Source organism: Canis lupus, chromosome 4 (assembly GCF_048164855.1).
Source record: "Canis lupus baileyi chromosome 4, mCanLup2.hap1, whole genome shotgun sequence".
Classification (NCBI taxonomy): Eukaryota; Metazoa; Chordata; class Mammalia; order Carnivora; family Canidae; genus Canis; species Canis lupus.
The window spans coordinates 79015012-79039590 of record NC_132841.1 but is presented as its reverse complement, the minus strand read 5'-3'; the positions used below and the strand labels follow the sequence as shown (position 1 = coordinate 79039590).

General features: G+C 34.8%; 1 long non-coding RNA gene across 1 annotated transcript in view; it reads left to right on the top strand.

Moving 5' to 3' along the window:
• Positions 1 to 308: 308 nt before the first annotated feature.
• The window catches only part of LOC140631634 (uncharacterized), a 36992-nt gene continuing 12721 nt past the window's right edge, over positions 309 to 24579 (top strand). The window contains exon 1 of the long non-coding RNA XR_012029159.1: positions 309 to 396. This is a non-coding gene — a long non-coding RNA (uncharacterized lncRNA). The remainder of the gene's footprint in view (positions 397 to 24579) is intronic.

Below are 24579 nucleotides of genomic sequence, written 5' to 3'. Positions count from 1 at the left end.
CCATATTAAAGGTAAAAGTCTTAGTTAATAATGCCACTCCATGATGTCCTTATTGCTTTTAGCTGGGGGTAAAAGCCAGTTCCAAAATTCCACCCTGAATATTAGCACTCTATCAACTGGTAACACTGTCCTTCCAGAAAGCTGAGCCAGAGTCACAGAAGTAATGTTGAATTCTAAGGAGAAGTGAGGGGCAAAAAGGGGTAAGGCAGGGAAGAAGGGGGAGCCAATACAAATGTGGATTATTGAAAAATTCCGGGATACCATTATTATTCTCAAGAATTTATAGTGACTTCATCCTTCTATTAGAAGGGAGGAATAAGAATGTATTCATCACAACTTACTGAATCCTACCGCTAAAGTGTACCTCACGGAGCCTTAACAACCACACGCTTTCAGGTTGTGTAAGTGAATTGGTCAAATGAGGCCTTACACCAGCTTTGTTTTAAAGATCTCATTTATTTATTGATGAGAGAGAGGCAGAGACACAGGCAGAGGGAGAAGCAGGCTCCCTACAGGGAGCCCGATGCAGGACTTGATCCCAGGACCCCAATATAACGACCTGAGTCAAAGGTGGACACAGCCACTGAGCCATCCAGGTGCCCCTGTATACCAGCTTTAACAGAGAAGTCCTCAGGAGGTAGGAGGAGCCCAACGTGGTCATTTTGCAAAGCACCACAGAATGAAGATTCTTGTCAAGTGAAATTTAAGGTCACACTGGAAACAGAACCAAGAGAGCAAGGTGGAGAAAATCTGGATGACAGAGTGTGCACACAAGGACGGAGGAAGCTGTGGGTGGTGGGTGGTGGGGATGGGACTTACAGAGCCCTATCTAACATTCAGAATAGAACAGAAGGGGTGCAGTTATTTCCAAGATCAGGCTGTAAAAAGACTGGCCTCCAGATTGGATGCTCTCTGTCACACGCTCTTGTATTTGCTCACCATGTTCCGCTGCCTCACAGAGCAGCCCTGTAGGAGACTTCCGTGGGAAGGGACGGAGTCCTGCCAACAGCCCTGTGAGTGGGCTTGTGCTTGGATTCACCTCAGCCTCTACACTTGACTTGGAGTGTGGACCACAGCCCCCCTGGTCGGACTTCAGACTGTAGCATTCAGCTAAGTCACACTTTGATTTCTGACTCCTAAAAACCTAGAAAATACATAGTCCTCATTTGAAGCCATTAGATTTAGGATAACTTCCTACAGAGCAATAGATGATACACTCTCCAATCTCCTCCTCCTTTGTGGGCTGTGCCATGTTTTACTCGGTGTCTGGAGCTTGCAAACAGTGTCGCCTGCATACGATGCTCTGTTCTGATGCTTCCTCTAGGAACTGCGGCTCCTCCCTAAAATCTAAACTGTTAGTCATATCGCCCTTGCAATACCTTGTCAAACTTCCTATGTATTTTCTTATCACAGTTTGGAATTACATATTTATTAAATATTTTATTTATTTATTCATGAGAGACACAGAGAGAGAGGCAGAGACACAGGCAGAGGGAGAAGCAGGCTCCCTGCGGGGAGCCCAGTGTGGGATTCGATCCCAGGACCCCATGATCACTACCTGACCCGAGGGCAACACTTAACCACTGAGCAACCCAGGTGCCCATGGAATCATATTTCTGTATGATTATTTAACAAAGACCTGAAAGTTCCATTAAAGTGTAAGCTTCATGAGGCAAGGTTTTGTTTTGTTTTGTTCTATTTTTCACTCCAGCCATGGTCATAGTGTCAGACAGTTTTTTATTAGCATGCATTCAAATAACATATGATTATAGGAGAGGCATGACTACTAGACAAGTGATGCAATTTTTTTTCAAAGTTTATAGGTGCTTCCCCTGGAAAAGTCTAGTAATAGACAACGAAAATAAGAAATTTGTTAAATCATCTGGAGACTTAATTTCACACCCAAAATACTTCTCCTAATTAGAATTAACAGTAAGATAAACATAATAATAACAAAAGAATCTACTAATCTTTTAGTAGAACAGAAAGAAAATATTTAGAAATCTTCAGAAATTTTTAGGTATTCAACAGATGAAGCATTATTGAAAGTCTTAAAAGGAAACTAAAATAAATGAGAGTTAGTACCTTGTTCTTTTATAGGAAAAATCAATATTATAAAGGTGCCTCTCTATTGACTAATGTCAATACAATAACATGATGCACGGTAATTATATGAAATATATATTTGAAAAATTTTCACTATTAAAATTAATTATGATTTTAGATAGAATGGTCTGGTAGGAAGGACTGTGAGAGAAATCTCTGGTGTCAGAGAGAACTACCATTTACCTACAAGACATCAAACAAACAGCTTCCTCTTTCTTAGACCAAAGTCTATCAGAAATATGAATTTGTTTACTAGAAACTTTGATTTTTTAAAAATAGAGATTAGGTGAAATCATTAAGGAAGTCATTAAGCAGATCACCTGATAACTATAAAGCAATTAATTTGTGTTTTCTCTTGTTATTGTTATTACTATTACTGTCATTATTACACTCAGTAATGCTGCAGCATTATCAAATATTATTTCTGTTGAGCCTTTGAGTGGCAAAATGAGTACATACTCTCTTTGATTCGAGTCTCTCCTCAGAATCCACCTGGGGATTCTTGTTAGAAACTTAGTTTCTTGGGCATCACATTAGCATACGGGGGGACTGGGACCTGGAATGTACATTTTAAAAAGAAACCCAAGTGATTTTTCATTCACTCTCAAGTTATAAATTGTAAAAATTGCCATGTTAGCTTGTGAATTAAAGTTACATTCTCTATGGAATTTCTATTCTACATTCAATTTAAATTCTAGGAAATATCTAGTTGCAATTTATTGGAAGCCAATTGACTTTATTTACTAATAAAATCCACATTTACTTTATTAGTGTATTTTTCTTGCTTAATTTTTTAAAAGCACTTTTAATGTGGATACATTAATCATATCCTTGATTTTGGTTACTGGAAAGCTGGGTTGCAGAAAACTGGTATGTAATTTTATCAAAATTAATCCTAATAAAGTTTAAAATAATTACATTTAAGAATGTGCAACTCTTTCTAATAGAGATTAAATTTCAACTGCTATCTACATAAATGCAAATATAATTCATAGAATTGTAGTCATATCCTAAACCCTGACTGCTGCTGTTTCTTTGTTCCCTCACTGTGATATTACATAAAAGGGATATCCAATTTGGGGGGTTTAAAGTGGATAAAGACATGTGTTCATTTCTTCTTCCTTCTAAAATCCCATTGGTATTACAGAATGACCACAAAATAAAGTGAATAAACCAATTAAAGACTGTGAGCTCATGAAAAACCAAGAAGATTCCTTTGGAAAAATAAACTATTGAGATATTTCTGGAGGTTATAAACCAATAAGATCAGCTTGCCTTGGGATCCCTGGGTGGCGCAGCGGTTTGGTGCCTGCCTTTGGCCCAGGGCGCGATCCTGGAGACCCGGGATCGAATCCCACGTCGGGCTCCCGGTGCATGGAGCCTGCTTCTCCCTCTGCCTGTGTCTCTGCCTGTGTCTCTGCCTCTCTCTCTCTCACTGTGAGCCTATCATAAAAAAAAAAAAAAAAAAAAAAAAGATCAGCTTGCCTTTACAGGACAAACCTAATCTGAAACTTCCACAACCCAAAGTAGACAAAATGAAGAAACTTCAAAATAGATTTCAAATCTTCCCAAATGCATAGATCAAGAAACATGTTCTGGGAAACTAGAGGAGAGTGTTTTGTACTCAAATATGAATTTCATGAATGTTATCATTTGCTGTAACTAATGTGTTTATCCCAGAATAAATTAGCGAGGAAACCTTTCCAAAGAGATGGAGGAAAGCAGGTTCTCAGAGAGGGTTTTGCATCTGGAGAGAGAAGCATTCTGACCATTACTGTAGGAAGATCTCTTCCTTTCTATTCAGGAAACTATTTGCACCTGAATCAAATGCATAATTATAACCATAGCTAGAAATCAGTAAACTAAAAGTGCATTCATTGTCTGAAAAAGAAAAACCTTTAATGTTGCGGTGAGGGATTTTTTTTTAAAAAGCCAGTTAAACTATTAATATTGATCTGTGTTAACTACTATTAAGAATTTATACAGGAAATCTATAATCACCAAATATTTGAGGGGGACATAGAAGAACACCAGCTGGAACAAATGAAAGAACTATCCATCAGGAAATAAAATTAATGAAAATACAAATACAATTAGCTTAATAAATTTATTCATTAAAGCTGGAGAAGATAGCATTTCCACAAAATATTAATATGAAACTTAGTTATTAGAGAGCCTGGGAATTTAAAATAAATGCAAAGACTTAACAACATAGGCCTTTGAGAGGAATATAGAGAAAAAACTAAAGAAAAAATATTCAAATAAATAAATAGAACATTTTACTTAAATTAGATTTGTAATTGTAAAAAAAGACAGACATTTTTAAGAACTATGGAAGACAGGAACCATAAATATAAAATACATATATTTCTAGAAAAGTTTTAAGGATAGAATAAAGGAAAATGCAGGGAGGGAGATAAAAGACAAGAATTTAAATGAAAATCAGATATAAGACTAATTATATTATGAATTATAACAATTGTGAGTTTATTGATATATGTATTAAATGACAAATTTTCTTTGACAATTTATAAGGATAGTATTATATTTACAATACACACATCAAAAACATTTTAATAATAATAATAAAAGAAAAAATAATTTTAATAAACATTTAAAAATAATATGATCTTCAGAAACAGACCCAGAATCTTTAAGTGAGATTAAAGCAGTATTTTCAATATGAATTTTGGTCAAAATATCATTTATGGTAAAAATAAAACCTCAAGGGTGTGGTGTCTCTCCCAATCAGATGGGACCCCCAAATGTGGGGTGATGATTGGGTAGAAACTGGTGGTGCAGGAGGTAAAAGAATTCATCTGAGGCAGAACAAAGGAGTTAGAAGTTTATTGAATCCACTGCTACGGAGCAGTGGGCAGGACAGCGGAGGAAAGGCTGTTTGCAGTGGGTGGGGGCTGTTTTGTTTTGTGTTTTTGTTTTTTTCTCTTTTTTTTTTCAAGGATTTTATTTATTTATTTGAGAGAGAGAGAACACGAGAGGGGAGGGTCAGAGGGAGGGGGAGAAGCAGACTCGCAGACTCACTGCTGAGTGGGGAGCTGGACTGGGGACTTGATCTCAGAACTCCCAAATCATATACCGAGCCAAAGTCAGACACTCAACTGATTTAGCCACCCAGGTGCCCCATGGTGGAGGTTGTTTTTAGAGGGAGTAGATGAAGAGGTGTGGTGATAACTGTGCCTGGTTCTAAGTAGTCCATTGGTAAGTTAGGGCCTATGGATATTTTGAGGTCGGTGGCCTCATGAGCCTGTCTATATTCAGCTAGGAGATTTGAGTCACTTTGGGCCCTTCTGGCTTAATCAAGTTTCCACTGGTCAAGCCTGTAGTCTAAAAGCTGTCTCTACAAGGGGTTTGTTTAATATCAATAAAAATTATGATAAAAAAGTTTAGAAGAACATCAGAAATGTGTAAGCCTAAAATAATATAACATACAACTGCATAAGGAAAGTATTCCAACACGTGGAAGAAGAACTAGAAAATAATGGCAAATTTGGAAACAATTTTGTCTGAACACAGCAAAATAAATAAACAACTAATAGGACAAAATAAGGAATCATTGTGTCATAAAATAACTTGATTTTACTTGATGTTGAAAATTACCAAGGTGCCTGGGTGGCTGAGTCAGTGAAGTGTCACTCTTGATTTCAGCTTAGTCATGGTCTTAGGGTCATGGGATCAAGTCCTATGTCTGGCTCTGGGCTGAGCAAGGAGCCTGCTTGGGATTCTCTTACTCCTTCCTCTGCCACTGCCCCCATCTTTCTTTTTCTCTCTTTCTCAAAAAAAGAAAAAAAAAAAAAGAGTTGCCAATATCTCTTATGTATTTTAATCTATAATATATGTGTCCAATATATGGATAACAATCTATTCAAACATCTATGATGTTTCATACACATAGACTAAGAGCACTAAGAAAAATCTCACTAAATTTGGATAAATGGAAATCCTACAGAATGTGATCCAGTGGATATATAATATGATAAAAACGGTTCCCAGAGCATCCATGTCTAAAGAAGTAACTAAAAACTAAGAAATAAATGAGCCATACATTCAAATAATAAGACAACATAAGAATAATTATTTCCCCAGTTTTGGAAGGTAATCATTCATTCTTTGTTATTGTTATCACACGTTGTCTACCAAAATTTAAATGCACATACTTTTTCTCAAATACAAATCTGTGCAGAACTACACCAAAATAATATGCATAAGTAAGTTTACTACAACATTATTTATGACAAGAAAAAATCTTATTAGGGCATTAACATCTAAAATCGGAACTGTGTAACTAAATTATTTCAAAAACAAATAAGTCATAACATAAAAAGTATATGCAAATATATTTTGTAAAAGAATATTTTATTATAAATATTATGAAATAATATGGAGTAAAATATATTTTTTCAAAGCAAATAAAAATGATATAATGTGTTCATTGGTAGGTAAGATAGATACCAAAGAATTTTCTTTTTTTTTTCTTTTTTTTTTTTTAATTTTTATTTTTTTAATTTTTATTTATTTGTGATAGTCACAGAGAGAGAGAGAGAATGAGGCAGAGACACAGGCAGAGGGAGAAGCAGGCTCCATGCACCGGGAGCCCGACGTGGGATTCGATCCCGGGTCTCCAGGATCGCGCCCTGGGCCAAAGGCAGGCGCCAAACGCTGCGCCACCCAGGGATCCCAAATATAAGTTTTGAATTAGGAGATTTATACATGGTGGTTCTTGGTTATCATTTCATCTCTCCTTGTGTTATTTATTGTTTGACTTAAACGCATGTATTCTGTGTTAAAACAGTTCATATAAGGATAATAAAAAGAAAGGAATTAAAACAAAATGAGTTAGGGGTCATAAAAGGAAGAATTAAACAGTTAAATGGCATATGTATAAAAAATTATATAAATCACTGGAAAATTCTATTAACTGAAAAGAAGATATAACATAAATACATAATATTATTTTAAAAAGAGGATAAAATGCCAATCCAGAAAAAATTAGAACATATGGGAAAATTATTAAAATTTATGCCAATTAATTTAGAAAATTAAAAGGTGGAGTTATTTTAAATAGAAATATAAATTCTTGAACTTTATTCTAGAAAAAAACTTAAATATATTAATATTCACTAAAATATGAATATATAATCAATAATATACATTCATAAAGAGCAAGTACACATGGTTCTTCCTACTTGTTAATTATAATAAATCTTCAAAAATTGTAGGTATCAAGCTTTCAGAACCTAAAAATAAAACAGACAGTTGCTTTGTTCTTTGACTTACTGTAGAGCATAGAAGTAGCTAAAAATGGCAATATTCATTCTTTGATTCTATAATAAGCTTTAGAACAAAACCAAAAACCGATTACAGAAAAAATGAATATTATAGATAAAATTCCCTTATACACTAGTAGTAAGTTGAAGACAGAAGTGTATTTCAAAAGAACATCACTACTGCATATGTTTCAAATAAGAATACTTCAATGGGAAAAACAAAAAAAAGTATTGTTACAGGCTAAATTTGTTCTCCTCAAATTTGCTTGTTGAAGTACTCACCCCAGTATCTTAGAATATGACTTTATTTGACAATATGGCCTTTAAAGAGGTAATTAAGTTAAAATGAAGCCCTGAGATTGGGTCCTATCTAACCAGTATCCTTATAAGAAGATATTAGAAGATCGAGAAAAAAAACACTTGGGATATGCACACGGTGAAAATGTCACATCAAGTAGGTGGCTGTTTGCAAGGCACTGAACAAAGCCACAGGAAAAACCAGAGGTGGGCCACCTTGATCTTGGGCTTTCACCTCCATAAGTAGAAGGAAACAGCTTCTATTGTTTAATCCATCCGATCTGTAGCATTTTGTTACAGCAATCCTAGCAAATTAATATGCATCTATTTTTTAACTCGTGGTAGTTTTATATCTTAACTTGGTGACACTATACTCCTCGGTTGTTCAAACACTAGTCAGTGAGGTATTTTGTGGATGTGATTCTTTTTTTTTTTTTTTTTAAGTTTATTATTTTAGTAATCTCTGCACTCAACATGGGGCTCAAACTCCCAATTCCCAGGTCAAGAGTCTCATGCTTGACTGAGCCAGCCAGACACCCCAATGGCTCTTAATTAAGAATGATGCTCTTTAATCAGTTCACTTTGAGGGTATTATCCTAGATATCATGGGGGTCAGATTCAATTTGCAGGAAAGCCTTAGGGGTGTTGAGGTTTCTTGGAAGGAAGAAGACATGCTGCCTGTGGACTGTGGCTATAGCTTATGTCCCAGAGTTCCAGCCGGCCCTTCTTGACAGCCTGTCCTAGGGGTTTTAGGGACTCAAAATAAACACATCTTTCTATATTTTCCCATTTCTCTCCTCTCTATCTATATATCTACTCATGTCTTCCTTTTTCTATCTCCATCTTCATCTTTATAATATATACTTAAGAGTGAAACTGTTGAATCTTTGGATAAGTATATAGATAGTGTATAGTAGTAGATCAGGCCAGTTTTCCAAAGCGTGGAAATTTCCAAAGCGTGGTTATGCCAGTGTGTGTGTGCATGTGTGTGTGTGTGTGTGTGTGTGTGTAGTATACATGTATATATATATCTCCTCTGATTCTGTTTCTTTGATGGAAGAATTGGATTTTTTTTTTTTTTGGAAAAATTGGATTTTAAATAAACATGAGTTCCCTTAGTCTCCTGGGGCTGCTGCAAGAATTTATCATAAACTTGGCTTAAAACAACCAAAATGTACTCCATATATTCTCTCACAGTTCTGAGGCCAGTTTCAAATCAGCATCTCACTTAACCAGAATCACAGTGGGAGAAGGGCCACATTCCCTCTGTAGGTTCTGTAGGAGAATCTTTCCTTGAATTCTCCCATTTTTGAGGCTATAGGCATATCCCTTAGCATCTGGTGCCATCACTCCAATCTTCAAGAGCAGCATCCTTAAGTCTCTCTGCCCTGATTTCACATGGCTTTCTCCATGAGGTGTGTAAAATCTGCGCCTCCGTGCCCTTCTTGTAGCCATAATGTGATGGCATTTAGAGCACTCCATGATAATCCAGGACAATCTCCCCTCTTGAGATATGTAATTACACCTGAAACAAAAACTTGTTTTTGTGTTTGGTTATCTTTGAGGAAGATATTTTCCATCTTACCATAGAGCAATTACAGTTTTAATAGATACACAGAGAAATGATGCTTTTATTTTAATTGGTATCGGAAAGTAATTGATGTAAATAATACTTACATTCTAAACATGTCTAATCAAGATATGAAAGGATTAGAGAGAAGTTTCCTTCAATTGAGAATGTGTATTTGTAGAAACTATAGCCATCATTCTTCATGAATACGTTGTGAAAAGTAGATAATGCAAATGAATGAAATCTTTATAAACCAATGTATAAATAATAAATGTTGCTAAAAATCTACTGATTTTGTAGAGCTTCAAGAATGTCAACCGTATCGTTAGTATGAAATTATCATAACAAATTGACAGAATAGGAGGGCCATTAGTGAGTCATAGCCGTAAACAAAGAATGATAATCTTTTGTTTTCAAAATTAGCCATGAAAATGAACAGAAGCCTGTGTTATCAGTGGTGAATATTAAGAAAACTAAGAAAAATATTACTTTACTGGTCATATATTAAAGCCTATAAGTTACTCTCAATCAGGTCTGGGGAACTGGAGTTCACTAGTTATGGAGTAGAATCCCACAAGAGAGTGGTAAGTAAATAGATGGACATATAGATAGATTATTATCATTTTTTCAAATAGCAAACTAAGCTTTCACGCTATTCATTAATCTTATTGAACTAGCACCTGATCCTCAGAGAAATGGTCTCAATCTCATTAAGTTGAGGCAGCTACCATTCCAGAGAAAATAAGCAGAGAGGAAAAAAATATTCTATTTATAGGAGTTTTTTAAAAGAATGTCCATCAGAAACTCTGTGGCTTGAACATGTACAAAAATACATCTATTACATTTAACTGCAATGGGGCAGAGTGAATCAGTTTCCCTGTTCTGAAATGTTAAAGGGCAGACATTTCATTTTATTTCTTCCTGGCTCCTCTACATTAAAAAATGATTCCATTTTTGACAGACTGCTGCTGTCTATGGCCTTGTTACAGTGCACGCCCATCCTGGTGATGACTCTGATTATTCTAGATCCTGATGCTGTGAAAATCATGTAATAAATATAAGAATAGCTTCTTTCCCATAAAAAAAGGAAAATGCTAGGAAGCTATGTCTTAAAAGAATAAAAACTCCTTTCTATGGAAGTGAGAAAAAAAATAAAAAAGTCCAAGCATCCTTATTTTATTAGTAAAGGTTTTAACAAGGAACCAATAATTGTGTTTTGGGGATTCAAAAGCTAATCTCTGTCTCTCTATCTCTCTTTTTTGCATAAATTCACCTGAAATTGTATGTGAAGTACATTATTTATTTTTAATTCTCTGGAATTTGCAAGAAGTTGACTTAGAAGCTTTGAAGTAGGAAACCTAAAATCAATAAATATGTGGTGTTGACTCTTCTAAATGGACAGGTAGGTAGGGGCAACTGTCTTTAAACTCCAAGCAGTATTAGACTGTGTTAAGGAAATAGGTGAACCAAACAACTTTTGGGGGTTACCAACTAGTAAAAAGCTAGATAATATTAGTGGATTAATCTAATGGGATATGGATTAATTTCTTTACCTCTTATAAAGATGCCAAACTAGAATTTAGGCCAACTCACCTAAAGAGAATATGATATATATGTAGTTATATATATAGTTTTATATATATAGTTATATATAGTTTTATATAGTTATATATAGTTATATATATAGTTTTATATAATTATATTCAGATACTATACACTCTTTAATATTATGGTTGAACACTGAGAAAATTAAATTTTGAAATATTGTAGAGCCATGTGTAAATGCAGAGGAAAAGTACTATTTTTTTCTTAAACTAAAATCAGAAAAGAGCAAAGACCTATATCTGTTTAAATATCTGCAAATAAAAAAAAATTAGAAAATTCCTGAATTTGAATGTCTAAAATATATAATTTTATCTGCCTATGTAAGATATTATTAAGATATGTTGAATATGCTAAAACCATTCGTTTATCATTTAAAAACTATCTGTAAAGCAATATGAAAAAGCTCCTTCCATACATGCAATGAAGAATGAGTCAACTCGAAGCCCAAGAGTACAAGGATGAGCTAATTAAGGTCTCCCCGAGGGTGAACATAGGCAAACAGAAAGCAATCTTGGCTACTGTGGAAGAGATGATGCTTATGCGACTTAAGATAGAGAAATATTGATTAGTATCAGGGGATTTAATAAGGCTTTTGAGTGAAGAAGGAAGCATCTGACATGGAATCTGAGGGGAAACGTCAGCAGAGAGGTACTTGGGTAAAGTAGGACAATCGGTTGTAGAATACAGATTAGACAAAGGAAGAAATACATACAGGCAGAAAGCACTTTGGGCAAGTTAAAATACCTATGAGAACTTCTATTTGTTGTTGTTGTTGTTTTCTTGTGGATTCTAGTGGTTATAAAATCCCCCTAGGAATGTGAAATTAGAATTTGTATCACTGAGTAGGAACACAGACTGATTATATTCACCAACATCCCCTGCTTTAATAAGGGTCAGACCACATTCTAAGTGTTTCTTATGCCTTAATTTATTTAATCCTGACAGCAGAAACAGAGGTAGTATCTTCATTGCATAGATGAAGAACAAAGACTTACAAGGGTTAAATAACTTCTTAAGGAAACACAGCCAGTAATAGGCAGACCTATTAATTTAACCCAAGTAGCCTGGTTCCCAATTTGGGTTCTTAACAATTACACTACATGCTGCTTCTCCAGATTTAAGTGTGATGTCCTAGAACAAATACAGCAACACTCCAAATTCTCATCATTTTTCACAGAAGAGTAAGACTCAATCTAGGTCATTCAAGTATAAAAAATGATTTTCCAAGAATATCAAGGTTACTAGAAATATTATAAATATGCTTAAATACTTATTCTTAATACTTTTTCTCCATTATGCTCTTAAATCTGAATATGTAACGTAAGTGAAAAACAGCAAACCCCTTTTTTGAAAAGTAGGGAACATGTATTCAAGTATGCATGTTTTAAAAAAATGCATCATTCCTTCTCCAATTAAATGAAGGTGTTCATTAATAAAGAGCAGAAAGGGTGATTGCTGCTGGAAATCTATGAAATAAAACAAAACAAAATCTATGAATAAGAATAAACAGTCTGAATATATGTATTTATATATATTTATAAATAAAATGCATGCCATATACTAAAGAATATATGGATTTGATTCAAATTGCAATATTCTTTTTTGATCTTGGATTGGAATATTTTTGTTCATTTATATTTAAATCTACTTTAGAAAAATATATTGTTCCATGGAAAAGTATTTGAATTACTCAGCAGTCAAATTCAGAAAAGTAAGCAAAATCTGCAGTTATTAAAAAAAAAAATTTACCTGAGAGTTCTTTGAAGAGAGTCACAACAAATATTTGGGTTCTGAGTACATCTTTGGTAATTGTTTACTCTGGTCATTCTGAAATCACCAATTTTAACTATCTTCTGAAATTCGGCGATTATTTGTCAGCTGGCCAATTTGTTCTGAAAATGTTAGCTCTCAGGGGAACTCTTTGTCTTTCAGACCTCTCCCTTTCTCACGTTGGACTCCAGCTGTCAATGCCACAGTATGCATATTCCTGAGAGATGACACAAAAATTCTAAGACATCTCCTAATTAGATAGAAAGAAATATCAGAGGGAAAGAAAGAAAGAGTATTTTATGACAGTGAAGAGGGCTTTTCCTCTTAACCTGTACAAAATTGTTCAATGTTTTAGCTAATTTCTGTGTTTTAGACAACTGATGTTAATTTTTCAAGTATGGTTTGATTTCTATTTTTTATTTGTTTATTTTTTATTATTATTCCCTTGGAAAAATCTGTTGATTTTATTTATTATTTATTGATATTATTCCTTTGGAAAATGTAAGTTAATATTTATTTGTTTGCTGCATTTGCCCTGGTGTTCATACTCTGTTTGACCCAATTTACTTTGTCTTCTATGTAAACATATCAAAATGTATATTCATTATCTCCTGTGATTTTTATTTTAATTATTGCAGCATGTAAATAATCTAAGTGATAATGTTTAACAAATTAAAGCAAGAATTTCTTTGACAAAGGTCCATTTTTTTTTTTGTTCTGATAATGTAAGTACATAATTTATTGTGAAGATTCCCAATGGTCTGTTATTTTCCACGAACCAGATGAAGTTAATTTTCAACATAATGCTCCTCCACAGTGACAGAGGAAGCAGCAGACCCTCAAATAAACCAGTCTCTGGAATGCAGAAGTCATGTCTGTCAAGAAGAACATTAGTAACTTAGAATTGTTATTGGATGGGAAAATAAAGCAGTAATAGAGTAATATGGCATAACCATTGATTAATTAACTCACTCCTGTCATATCCAAGACAATTTGAGGTTGTAATCAATCTTTCCCTTCACATCTGTACTAGAAATCCATCCATATGATTTACATGACTTTGTTTTTCATTTGTGTTTGTAAATAGAAAAAAATGTAATCCTTCACATGCTGTTTTTTCTTTTATTTAACTATTGGAATCATGAAAGAGAAATTTGGAGGGCTTTTTCCCCCAAAGTGTTATATTAAATAAGTAATAATAATATGAGCACCACAATAAATTAGCAACTTGAAAGATCTTGTTTTTGTAACTTTTGTTTATCAAATCAACTTCTCAGAAATCTATATAATTAAGACATCTCGGTAAAGTCAATATGGATGCCCCAAAAATAGAGACTCCACATGTTTATTCTACATTGCCCAATGCATATACAATATCATTTAGACATTTGACTTCTACATCTTCACTCCCTTCAGAAGCCTGGTAGAGACACTCTAGTGGTTAAAGTCCAAGATTTTGGTGCAACTGCTGAATGCCACTTCCTAGTATCATGGTCACAAACGATTTACTTGAACTCTCTGGGCCTTGATTTTTCATCTGTGAAATAGGAATATACTAATTCATGTCAAACACTTAGTGTCTCAGTGTCAGATACTGTAAAGTAAAAGAAGCAGCTTCATCTTGCTAGTATTTTTTCTAGTATTTTTGCTTATTTGCTACTGCCTATCATCTTACATTTATCTATTATTGATAAATAGAGAGCATGAGTCAGAAAATACTCATTCTCATTAAAGTTAGAGTTAACATACATAGATACAGTTCCAAGTTTTGTTCTAGGGGTAAGCTTGAAACTTTGCTTCTGTTGTTTTACTTTTGTTTCCTAATTGTAATTGCACTTAACACCTTAAGGAAGTGTTTTCAACTTGATGGCAGCTGCAGTTTTCATTTTTCTTTGTAGTTATTTGATACATTTTTTTCCCCTCAGAAAACACAGTAAGGGTTTACATTTAAATCACCAAATACACCATTCATCTTGTTAGGCATGTTTGGGAATTAAAGATGATTGTGCCTATTGGTTCCTCTTTTCTGTTAGCAGCTGGTGTAAGACTTCTGTTCAGCTTGAAGCTGCAGCTTGAAGCTGGGAACTGTGCATGACCAAAAGAGGCAGCAAAGAGTGTTGTCTTTAGTGGCATATCCTGTTCAGATGAGAATTGGTCTAAATTACAGTTTGTCATCTTTATAAGGAGTAGAGAAGCTAATATCACATTAGATTAGTCCACTAATATTATTTGACTCCTTACTAGTTGGTAATCCCCAAAAGTTGCTTGGTTCACCTATTTCCTTACCTCATTCTATTAGTGCCTGGAGTTTGGAGTTATCTGTCCATACAGAAAAGAACACCACATATCTTATTGACTTTAGGTCTCCTACTTCCAAGTTTCTTTCTTTCTCTTTCTTTCTTTCTTTCTTTCTTTCTTTCTTTCTTTCTTTCTTCTTTCTTTCTTTCTTCTTTCTTTCTTTCTTCTTTCTTTCTTCTTTCTTTCTTTCTTTCTTTCTTCTTTCTTTCTTTCTTCTTTCTTTCTTCTTTCTTTCTTTCTTTCTTTCTTTCTTTCTTTCTTTCTTTCTTCTTTCTTTCTTTCTTCTTTTTTTTTCTTTTTTAAGATTTCAGTCATTTATTTGACAGAGAGAGAGAGAAAGAGAGCACAAGCAGGGGGAGCAGTGGGCAGAGGGAAAAGGAGAAGCAGGCTCCCCGCTGGGCAAAGAGCCAGATGCCAACTCTGGGATCATGACCCCAGCTGAGGCAAATGCTTAACTGACTGAGCCACCTAAGAGATCTACTTCCAAGTTTCTAAATCAGCTTCATAAAACTTCTCTGACTCATCAATTAAAAGATCTATGAATACAGTCCTATAGGCCACAGGATGTGCTCATGGGTTAGAACATAGTTTTCATTTGAAGTTTGACTCTAAGGGACTCAGAGTAAGAGGATTTAAGTACCTGGCACATCACCACACAATTCCTGTACCTTCCAGAAGTAACTGCCTACTTGATGAAGAACTCAGAATCCTGGATTTGGAGTCATATAAGAGAGGTAAAGTAGCTCAAATAGGTGGCTTTGGAGCCTCTACTCTGGTCAAAGAAGTTGAGGGAAACAGGTCTGGACACTCACCTACAAACGCTGGTATCCATTTGGGGTATTATACATAATATAGACATTCTTTTAAAGGAGGAATCACCGTGGTGATCCTCCTTCTCTAACATACACCTCTTCTTTAATTTAGCATAAAAGGGCCTCTGTTTTGCCCCTTTCCCATTTGTCTTGATACATAAACTGCAATATAATATAAGGTTGTCTTTAAATATCAACTTTTCACATATTCATATATTTCTCATTATAATACTGTCCTCTTTAAAATCATTCTAACTTTAGAATAATATTAGTTCAATGTTGCTGAATATGGTGTAAAAAAAACTAGTTTTTCAGCTTAGAACAGTAAGATTCTCACACACATGTTTCTTTTCTGGATGTGAAAAATAATTGTCCCATAAACTCTTACACTCCCTGAATGTGATTTGCCCTAAACAACCCTGTATTTTTCCACTTCTTATTTTATCCAATCTTGTTGGGGGGGACTTTTGAAATACAATTTATGTGCAGCCACACTTTAATGCATTTTCACCATTATGAGATTAAAAGGCCAATATCATTTTAAAGGTCGTAACTGACAGGTTGTTTGCAATATTTTTATAGCTCTGCTAGGAAAAAAATTAATTTGTTGCATCTGTTCACACTAGAAAAATTGTCTTTGGAAAACACACTTGTAAAAGTCTTTCCTGTAGTAAGGACTCATAGCTCTGTTTTTTGTTTTGCTTCTGTTCTTGTTCTTTTTGCGGTATTGCTTATAGTCTCAATAATACTGTGAGGGTTAAAACATAAGTGTAATTAACTAAAGACATAAATTCTATGCCTCACATAATCTTAGGGTTGTGAAATGTTTAATCTGTCTTCTACTCTACTCTCAACTTATCTTAAGTACCTGTCCCAGAAACATGTTTTAGCCTTAGCTTCCTAAAAAAGCAGAGCATGACTTCCATGCTCAGAGTTAAATGTAAGCTAATGTGTGAAAAGTGGAATAGGAGATAAAATTACATTTTATCAAACTGAATATAATTTCAAAGAGAACAAAGATGATCGCTCAGTTATGGGACATCTCCATGAGATTACTCAGAACTATTGCTCTCAGATCGATTCCTTGATGGAAGAAATGAAAGACATTTTTATGCTAGTTGTTCCCCATCTCCTGTCTCTTATCAATGAAAATATTTGTAAGACATTAGTTCACCTGAACTGTGCCATGAGGAAGGCAGAAATTTCCAGTTGGAACCAAGTCCAGTTCAGTTGAACTGGATGCTAAAGTTGCTGCAGCTCATGCCCTGGAGGGCACAATAGTACCCATACCTAATAAGCATCCCTGGTCCCATGGCTACCCGGGGAATACTTGTGCTGTTCAGACACGAGGAACTGTCACTGCTGCCAGGGATTTACAATCATTCCCTCCACTCTGGAATCAAGGGAAATGAATGAGATCCTAGTAGCTATGAATGGTAGATTATCTCAATTTGTAACAGTTTACTATTTATGCCAATTAAATAGTCCATATACAAATCTGCTATGACAAAAAGAGGTCCTTCCTTCTTTCTCAGGAAAGGAACAAGTACAATCTTTCAAAGTAGAGGTCAATCTGAATATCTTCAGATACATTCCTTGATGCTACAGGCAATCTCAAAATCAAAATCAATATTTATCTTCTTTTTCCTTCACCATTCATCTTAGATTTCACTCATCTTTGGCCAGCACTTTGGTTCTCATTTGTCTGTCTGATGGAGTGATAATGCCATCCTCTCGAGAAGCACCACTGTTTTGTGTTGTTTTTTTGAGGAGTGCCTCTATTGGGAAGGGCTTCCCCTACTCAGTTCTCAAATCTTTAACTGTCTTGTCACAGGAGTATGTTAACTCTTGATCTCTGTTATAGTATGCTCAAAAGGACCTTGACTATCTTGATATTCCACCAAACAACATATTGATCCACCAATATTAATAATGTCATGCTAATTAGAATCGGAAGTAGTAAATGTGATGTACTCTTCTCTAGTAAGACATAGCAAACCAGAAAGTGAGAGATAGAACTTTCTAAAATTCACTCATCTGCCATATCTGTGATGTTTGTGCGAGTCTAGTGGTCTGTGACATTCCAGAAATTCTCCTAACTTACAGAATACTTTGTTGTACTTTGAGGTCTCAGCCACCATAAATTCAAAGTGAGTTGTAAAGGTTCCCTGCAACTAGAGGTCGTGTAGAAAGAGATGAGAAAGACTCGTGCCTCGTTAAAAGTTTGGTATGGTCTGTTGTCACTATGGAAAATGGACTGCTATCTTATGACAGCACCCACTTCTCCCCCTGGGCTGACCTTGAAGGTACTGGTGATGGGAAATACTATCATTAGAAAAGAGACAAGAAAGACCCTTGTCATTCAATGTGTATGAAAAGAAAAGTGGCCTGAGGTGTGGAAATACCCTGTTCTTCTGTGCTGTGGTGGAAGACTTGACCAGAAGGTTAGAGCCTGAACAGAATAATGCTAGAAGTTTGAGGGTAAAGAGTTCTATGAAAACTACATATAGCTTATTTAGAACTTTTTAGTAAGGACTAGATTACAGACCATGGGAGGAAGAAGGCTTGTTTTGTCTACTTACAATGAGAGAAAAGGAGCCCTGGGGATAGGTGGCTATTCATACTAGTTCAAGCACCCAGTAATCAATAGAGAAAGAATCTCCCATTCTAAGCAAGTCTGAATATCAAATTTACTCAGGATATAGATTTGGGCTATCGTGTTCTCAACTCACACTTTTTTCCCCAAAGCTGAGTAAACTCCATCCACAATCTGAATATCATTTCTATCTTGAAGACACCCAAATTGAGGATTTAGAATCATGGGAGAGGCTAGAGGTAGAGCAGCCACAGATGCAGGACTTTGAGACAACAGTACAGACGTGAAGGCAGTCAAGAGATGTGGCTGTTTTGAAAAGGAAGAGGAGCTCATTCAGTTGTTTTATCTGTTGTTAGATCAACTAAAAGCAGATACCAGATTTTCACAAAGCAATGCCACCAGAGTGTTAAGAGCAAAATACAGATGGATACTGGTTGGAGAATGAGTAAATGTGAGGGTGAGACACCCTGAATTTACTAAGAATCTTCAGGAACAACTTTCCACTTCCTAGTAAGTATTGAGTACCTTTCACACCAAGACATCAAGTATAATTTTGCCAGATCTTAAATGATGAATGCTAATCAATTTAATTTTAGTTTCACTAAAACCACTTATTCTTCTAACTCTTCTACCTCACTTCACGTACTTTTGGTCTAAAAAAATAAAAATAAAAACGAATATGTCATGTGTCTTGACCCCTTATTCTTCTCTTGCTCCATCAACCTTTTCCACTTTCTTATCCTATCATTATAGATCCACTAATTCATCCAAAAAAAAAAAAAAAAGAGTAGCTAATATTTATTGAGATGTGTGTCTATTATTTTACCTATCATATTTCATTGTATCTTTATAGCAATCTTACAGGCATATAAATTATTTTTACTCTTATTTTTCAAGTGAATAACCTGAAACTCAAAGTCACAAAATATGTAAGTGGTTGAAGTGTGTTTCAAACCCATTCATTCCGATTCCATACTTGTTTTTTAATCACAGATCTCTATTAAATTCTCATCAATCATCTCAACAACCTGCCATTCAAATTCCTCACACTTTAAAGCTTTTCATGAATTAGCTATTGCAAAATGTCACAAATGTGAAGTAACCTCCATGTCACTGCTTTCCTCCTTTCTCAGCTGTTACCCTTGCCTCATGCTTCATTAGGACTATCAAGATCAGGGGCACCTGGGTGGCTCAGTCGGTTGGGCATCTACCTTTAGCTCAGGTCATGATCCCAGAGTCCTGGGATCAAGCCCCACATCAGGCTCCTTGCTCAGCAGGGAGCCTGCTTCTCCCTCTCCCTCTACAGCTTTCTCACACTTGCTCTCTCTCTCTCTTTCTCAAATAAATAAAAAGAATTTATCTCAAAAAATAATTATCAAGTCAGGAGGCACAAAATTCACAGACATTCTCTTTGTCAACCATACTGTGTTATTTATTTAAAAACTCAACTACATGCCTTCTTTTTCCTTGGTTCCAAAGGATGAGTGTTCATTTCTTGTGTAAACTTATATCCACTGTCTCTGCATTGGGTTGTATCCCCTCTTGCATGTTTCAATATTGACATGATGCCTTATGTTTAAGACTTTCCCCCGTCTTCGATTTTAGTTCTCTTAATAGTCATTCTTTTCTCTATACATATAAAAATATACATTTCCCACAGTAAGTAAAAAGTAAGTTAGCAACAACAAAGCTATTCTAAAAATCTATGTGTTCCTATGACAATTGCATGATATGTTTTATTAATAATTTTTGTCATAAAACAACAGTCTGGGGGCATCTGGGTGGCTCAGTGGGTTAAGCATCTGCCTTCGGTTCAGGTCATCACCCCAGAGTCCTGGAATTGAGCTCTGTGTCAGGCTCCCTGCTCAGTGAGGAGTCTACTTCTTCCTCACCCTCTGGTCCTCCCCCTGCCCATGCTTTCACTTTCTCTCTCAAATAAATAAAATCTTAAAAAAACAAAACAAAACAAAACATTTTATATATTCTTCTTCATTTTATTCAAACATCATTAACTCAGACTTTCCCGTCCTGTGCATCTTTCTTTAATGGGCAGCTTTAAACAATGTTGCCAATAATTGCCAAATGTAATGGAAACGTCACAATTTCTGTTTTATCTGATGTTCATTTTACCTGATATTATTAACAAATTTCACATTCTCCATACTCTTTTGTCTACTGAGTTTTTGCCATGGTTCACCATGTGTCACCAAGACATGTCCCTTCCTATTATCTTTATGCATTCAAAAGTTCTGTTAAACCTTAAAAGTATTGAAGTCCTCCTCCTCCACTGCTAATTTGATCAATTCTAGGCTATTTACACAATGAAATACTATATACAATGTGAATGAATTAATAATTATATATATTATGGATAAATTTCTCAAACTGTGTTGACTGAATGAACAGAGACTCCAAAGAATATGTAATGCGTGATTTTCTTTCTTGATCTCTGTGTTAAGCGTACGGGTATGTTTATTTGTGAATGAGCTCCGTGTGCATATCTAGCTAGCTATATGTATACATACGTATATTGCACTTTCTTTTTTTTTTTTTTTTTTTTTTTTTATATCGCACTTCCAGCAATCTCTTACACAGCTTGGTGTTTGTTATTAAGTTGAGATTTCTCTCCAGATTCCCATACCTGTTATGGTACTAATGCCCATATCCATATGCTTTACTCACTACCAGCTTCATGCTGCCACCAATAAGTATATCATATGATGTTTTCAAACAAATCATTTGCAAAATTAAACAGGCTAGTTTCCCTCCAAACTAGATTTACTCCCAATTTTTTACTGACAAGTCAAATAAGTCTTCATTACTTCCACATTTCAAAAATTAATAAAACTTCCCATTAACTATCACAAGTATTAGTGCTTTAATTCAGAACCTCAGCTCTCACAGTGAATGGAGCTCATAGGTAATATATTTGTTTCTTTTTTGTCCCCATTCAATTTTCGATCTTGATTTCAAATATGTCTAAAACTAAATCTCACCCCATTATCAAAACATTTTCAAGTATCTTTAGCGTAAAGGCTAAAGTCCTTATCAAACCAAAAATAACTCTCTAAGTTGGTTTCCTTTCACAATACAACCTTCACCCACATCATCTTTTTGCTCTGACCTCTCCCAGTCCTTGTCTCCATATGCTAGTCTATAATATGGCATTGTTTTACAAATATAAACCTGTTCATCATTCAAGATCACATATGTTGTCTCAGACATAACGTTTTCTACTTAAATGCTTCAGGGATAGATACTTTCTTCTGTATCCATACTATCTATGAATATTCAGAAGAAACGATCAAATACACATTGAATTAGGTAGAAAACTCTCAGGACACCTGGGTGGCTCAGCAGTTGAGCATCTGCCTTTGTCTCAGGGTGTGATCTTGGAGTCCCAGGATCGAGCTCCACACTGGGCTCCCTGCATGGAGGAAGCTTCTCCCCTTGCATCTTTTATGAATAAATAAATAAAATATAAATAAATAAATAAATAAATAAATAAATAAATAAATAGAAAATGCTAAGCAGTTAGGAATTTAATTTGTGAATATTTACATAGTAGGTGTTTCTGGGTCATCATTATATTCTTATTTTATCCTATTGTGTTTATGTTCATTCTTAATTACAGACGCTCCATCATATGACCTCTCATTTACTTTTTGTGGGTTGCTTCTCACTCTCTATATACCAGAATATATGAGGCTTGGAACATTTTATGTTTTGTTCCTTGTGATGTACCTAGCTTTTAGCCTGACATGCAGCCGATTTTCAAAATATATGTTAAAGAATGAATAATTAATAAAAGTGAACTACATTAACCGTGTGACTTTGGTTGCCATCAAAAAACTAATATCCTCCACAGGAATCTCCAGGTCATTTTCTTCATTCCAGAACCTTTTTTTTTTTATTTATGAATGGTATTGGGTCTTGACATATTCATATATACATTTGTTACTCATTTTACACATTTTCATTTATATCTCACAAGTGGCAACATATCAAACTGAACATTCTCCCTCCTCCAAAAAAAATCCTTTATTTTGAATCAAGACAGATCTTCCTAAAGTGCAAATCTTATGTTATTCTCATACATCAAGCTTTTTGAAAATGCCTTCTTGTCTGAAATAACATTCACTGGATTAGCGAAGATAAGGTGTTTTTATTTGTCTCAACTCACTTAATTATATCATTAATCATAAATGCTCTCCCAATACATAAACAATTGAAAATTTTTTAAAAAGCATTACCAATAAGCTAACAAGGAAACAAAAAATGAAAATGAAAACAAAGCATTCTAAAATGTATGACTTTAGTGAAAAGCATAGAAAGGAAAAAGAATGGGGAGCAGAGATATACTTCCAGTGCTGAAATGGTAGGAAAGCACTGTGCGAGAACATCCCTTAAATCCAAAAGGTCTATTTCCCAACCTGACTTCTTTAAAGTTTTTATTTAAATGCCAGTTAGTTAACGTACAGTGTAATATTAGTTTCAAGTGTACCATATAGTGATTGAACACTTACATGTAACACCCGGTGGTCATCACAAGTGCACTCCTTAATGCTCATCGCCTATTTCAGCCATTCCTCACCCATGTCCCCTCTGGTAACCATCAGTTTGTTCTCTATAGCTAAGAGTCTGTGTCTTGCCAACCTGACTTTTTTCCCATATAACAATAGCTATTCTAGGAAAAAGATCATTCTCACAACTTAGAAGGCATATTCATAGGTATTAGTAAAATATAATTTTAAAAAATCCCAAATAATAAAAAGAATAGATCATCCCCCCAAAATACAGAAACAAACTCACACAAGCAGTATTGAATCAGAAATTAGAACAATCTAATATCATTTGTTCAATGCTATAAAAGAGATTAAAGAAAATGGTTTTCTTTGAAAGATGTAATCTAATAAGAGATATGAAGCATTTAAGAAGTGATGAGATAACAGAAGCCTATAAACATGTCCTGACTATACTCAGGAATTAAACAAAAAGGAAAGGAAAAAAATAAAGTAAATAAATTGTAATTTGGAAGCTACAAGAAAAAATGGACTGAAGACACAGAAATCACTTGAGGAAATAAACACTAATAAAGCTGGGGGAAATAAAGATTTATGTATTATTAGGAAGTAAATGATAGCTATGGCACAGAAAGAGATCTAGCGTGCATAACATTTGTTGCTGAAGAAAAAAGAATAACAAATTAAATAGAAACCCTTCAAAGGAAAATGTAAGAACTATTGAAATAATTAAATATCTGAAGCTGCAGTGTCTGTCATCATAATCAATGCCAACATATATCCAAAATGAAACTACAGGACTTTTGAATAAAGAATCTTGGAGCCTTGGGATGCTTCGATGGCTCAGCGGTTGAACATCTATCTGCCTTTGGCTCAGGGTGTGATCCCTGAGTCCTGGGATCGAGTCCTGCATCAGGCTCCTGCATCAGGCTCTCTGTATAGAGCCTGCTTCTCCTTCTGCCTATGTCTCTACCTCTCCTCCCACCCCCCATGTCTCTCATTAATAAATAAATAAAATCTTAAAAAAAGGAATCTTGGAACTTCAAGGCAAAATAATAATAATAAAGATAAATTTTCCAGAAGGAAGAGAAAAATCATCTTTAGACTCTGAACTATTGTGTGTAAACCTAATTTATTCCTTATCATTCCATTGTGTGGGTCCAACTCAATCTGTATCTCTTCTATTGTTGATGGACATTTGGGTTATTTCTTTTTTTTTTCTTCACTATTATATGCATTGTTGACACCAGTACTTTTGTGCATGATTTCAGGTAGCTAAATAAAGGTATTTCTATTTATAGGCTACTTATCCAAGAGTGGAATTGGGTCAGTTAACCACTAGATGTTCAGTTGCTCCATATAATTGCCAAGACTTGCTACTGTTTGTCTTCTCATTTTAACAATTCTAGTGAGTGTGAAAAATTTCTTAAACTCAGAAACCATTAACCATGCAGGAAAAAAAATACAAGTGTACATAAAAGAAAGACTGTCTACTTATCAAAAGACACCACTGAGAATCTTAAAAGGCAAGATTCGGCATGGCAAAATATATTCGAAATACATATATTTATAAGATACATATAAAATGCATTAAGAAATCCAAGAAATTTGTCAGTAAAAGGCATCTTGGAGAAAAGGAACAGAAGTCTCAAATAAGCCTTTTTTTTTTTTTTTTAATTCATGAGAAACACGGGGCGGGGGGGGGGGCGGGGGGGCA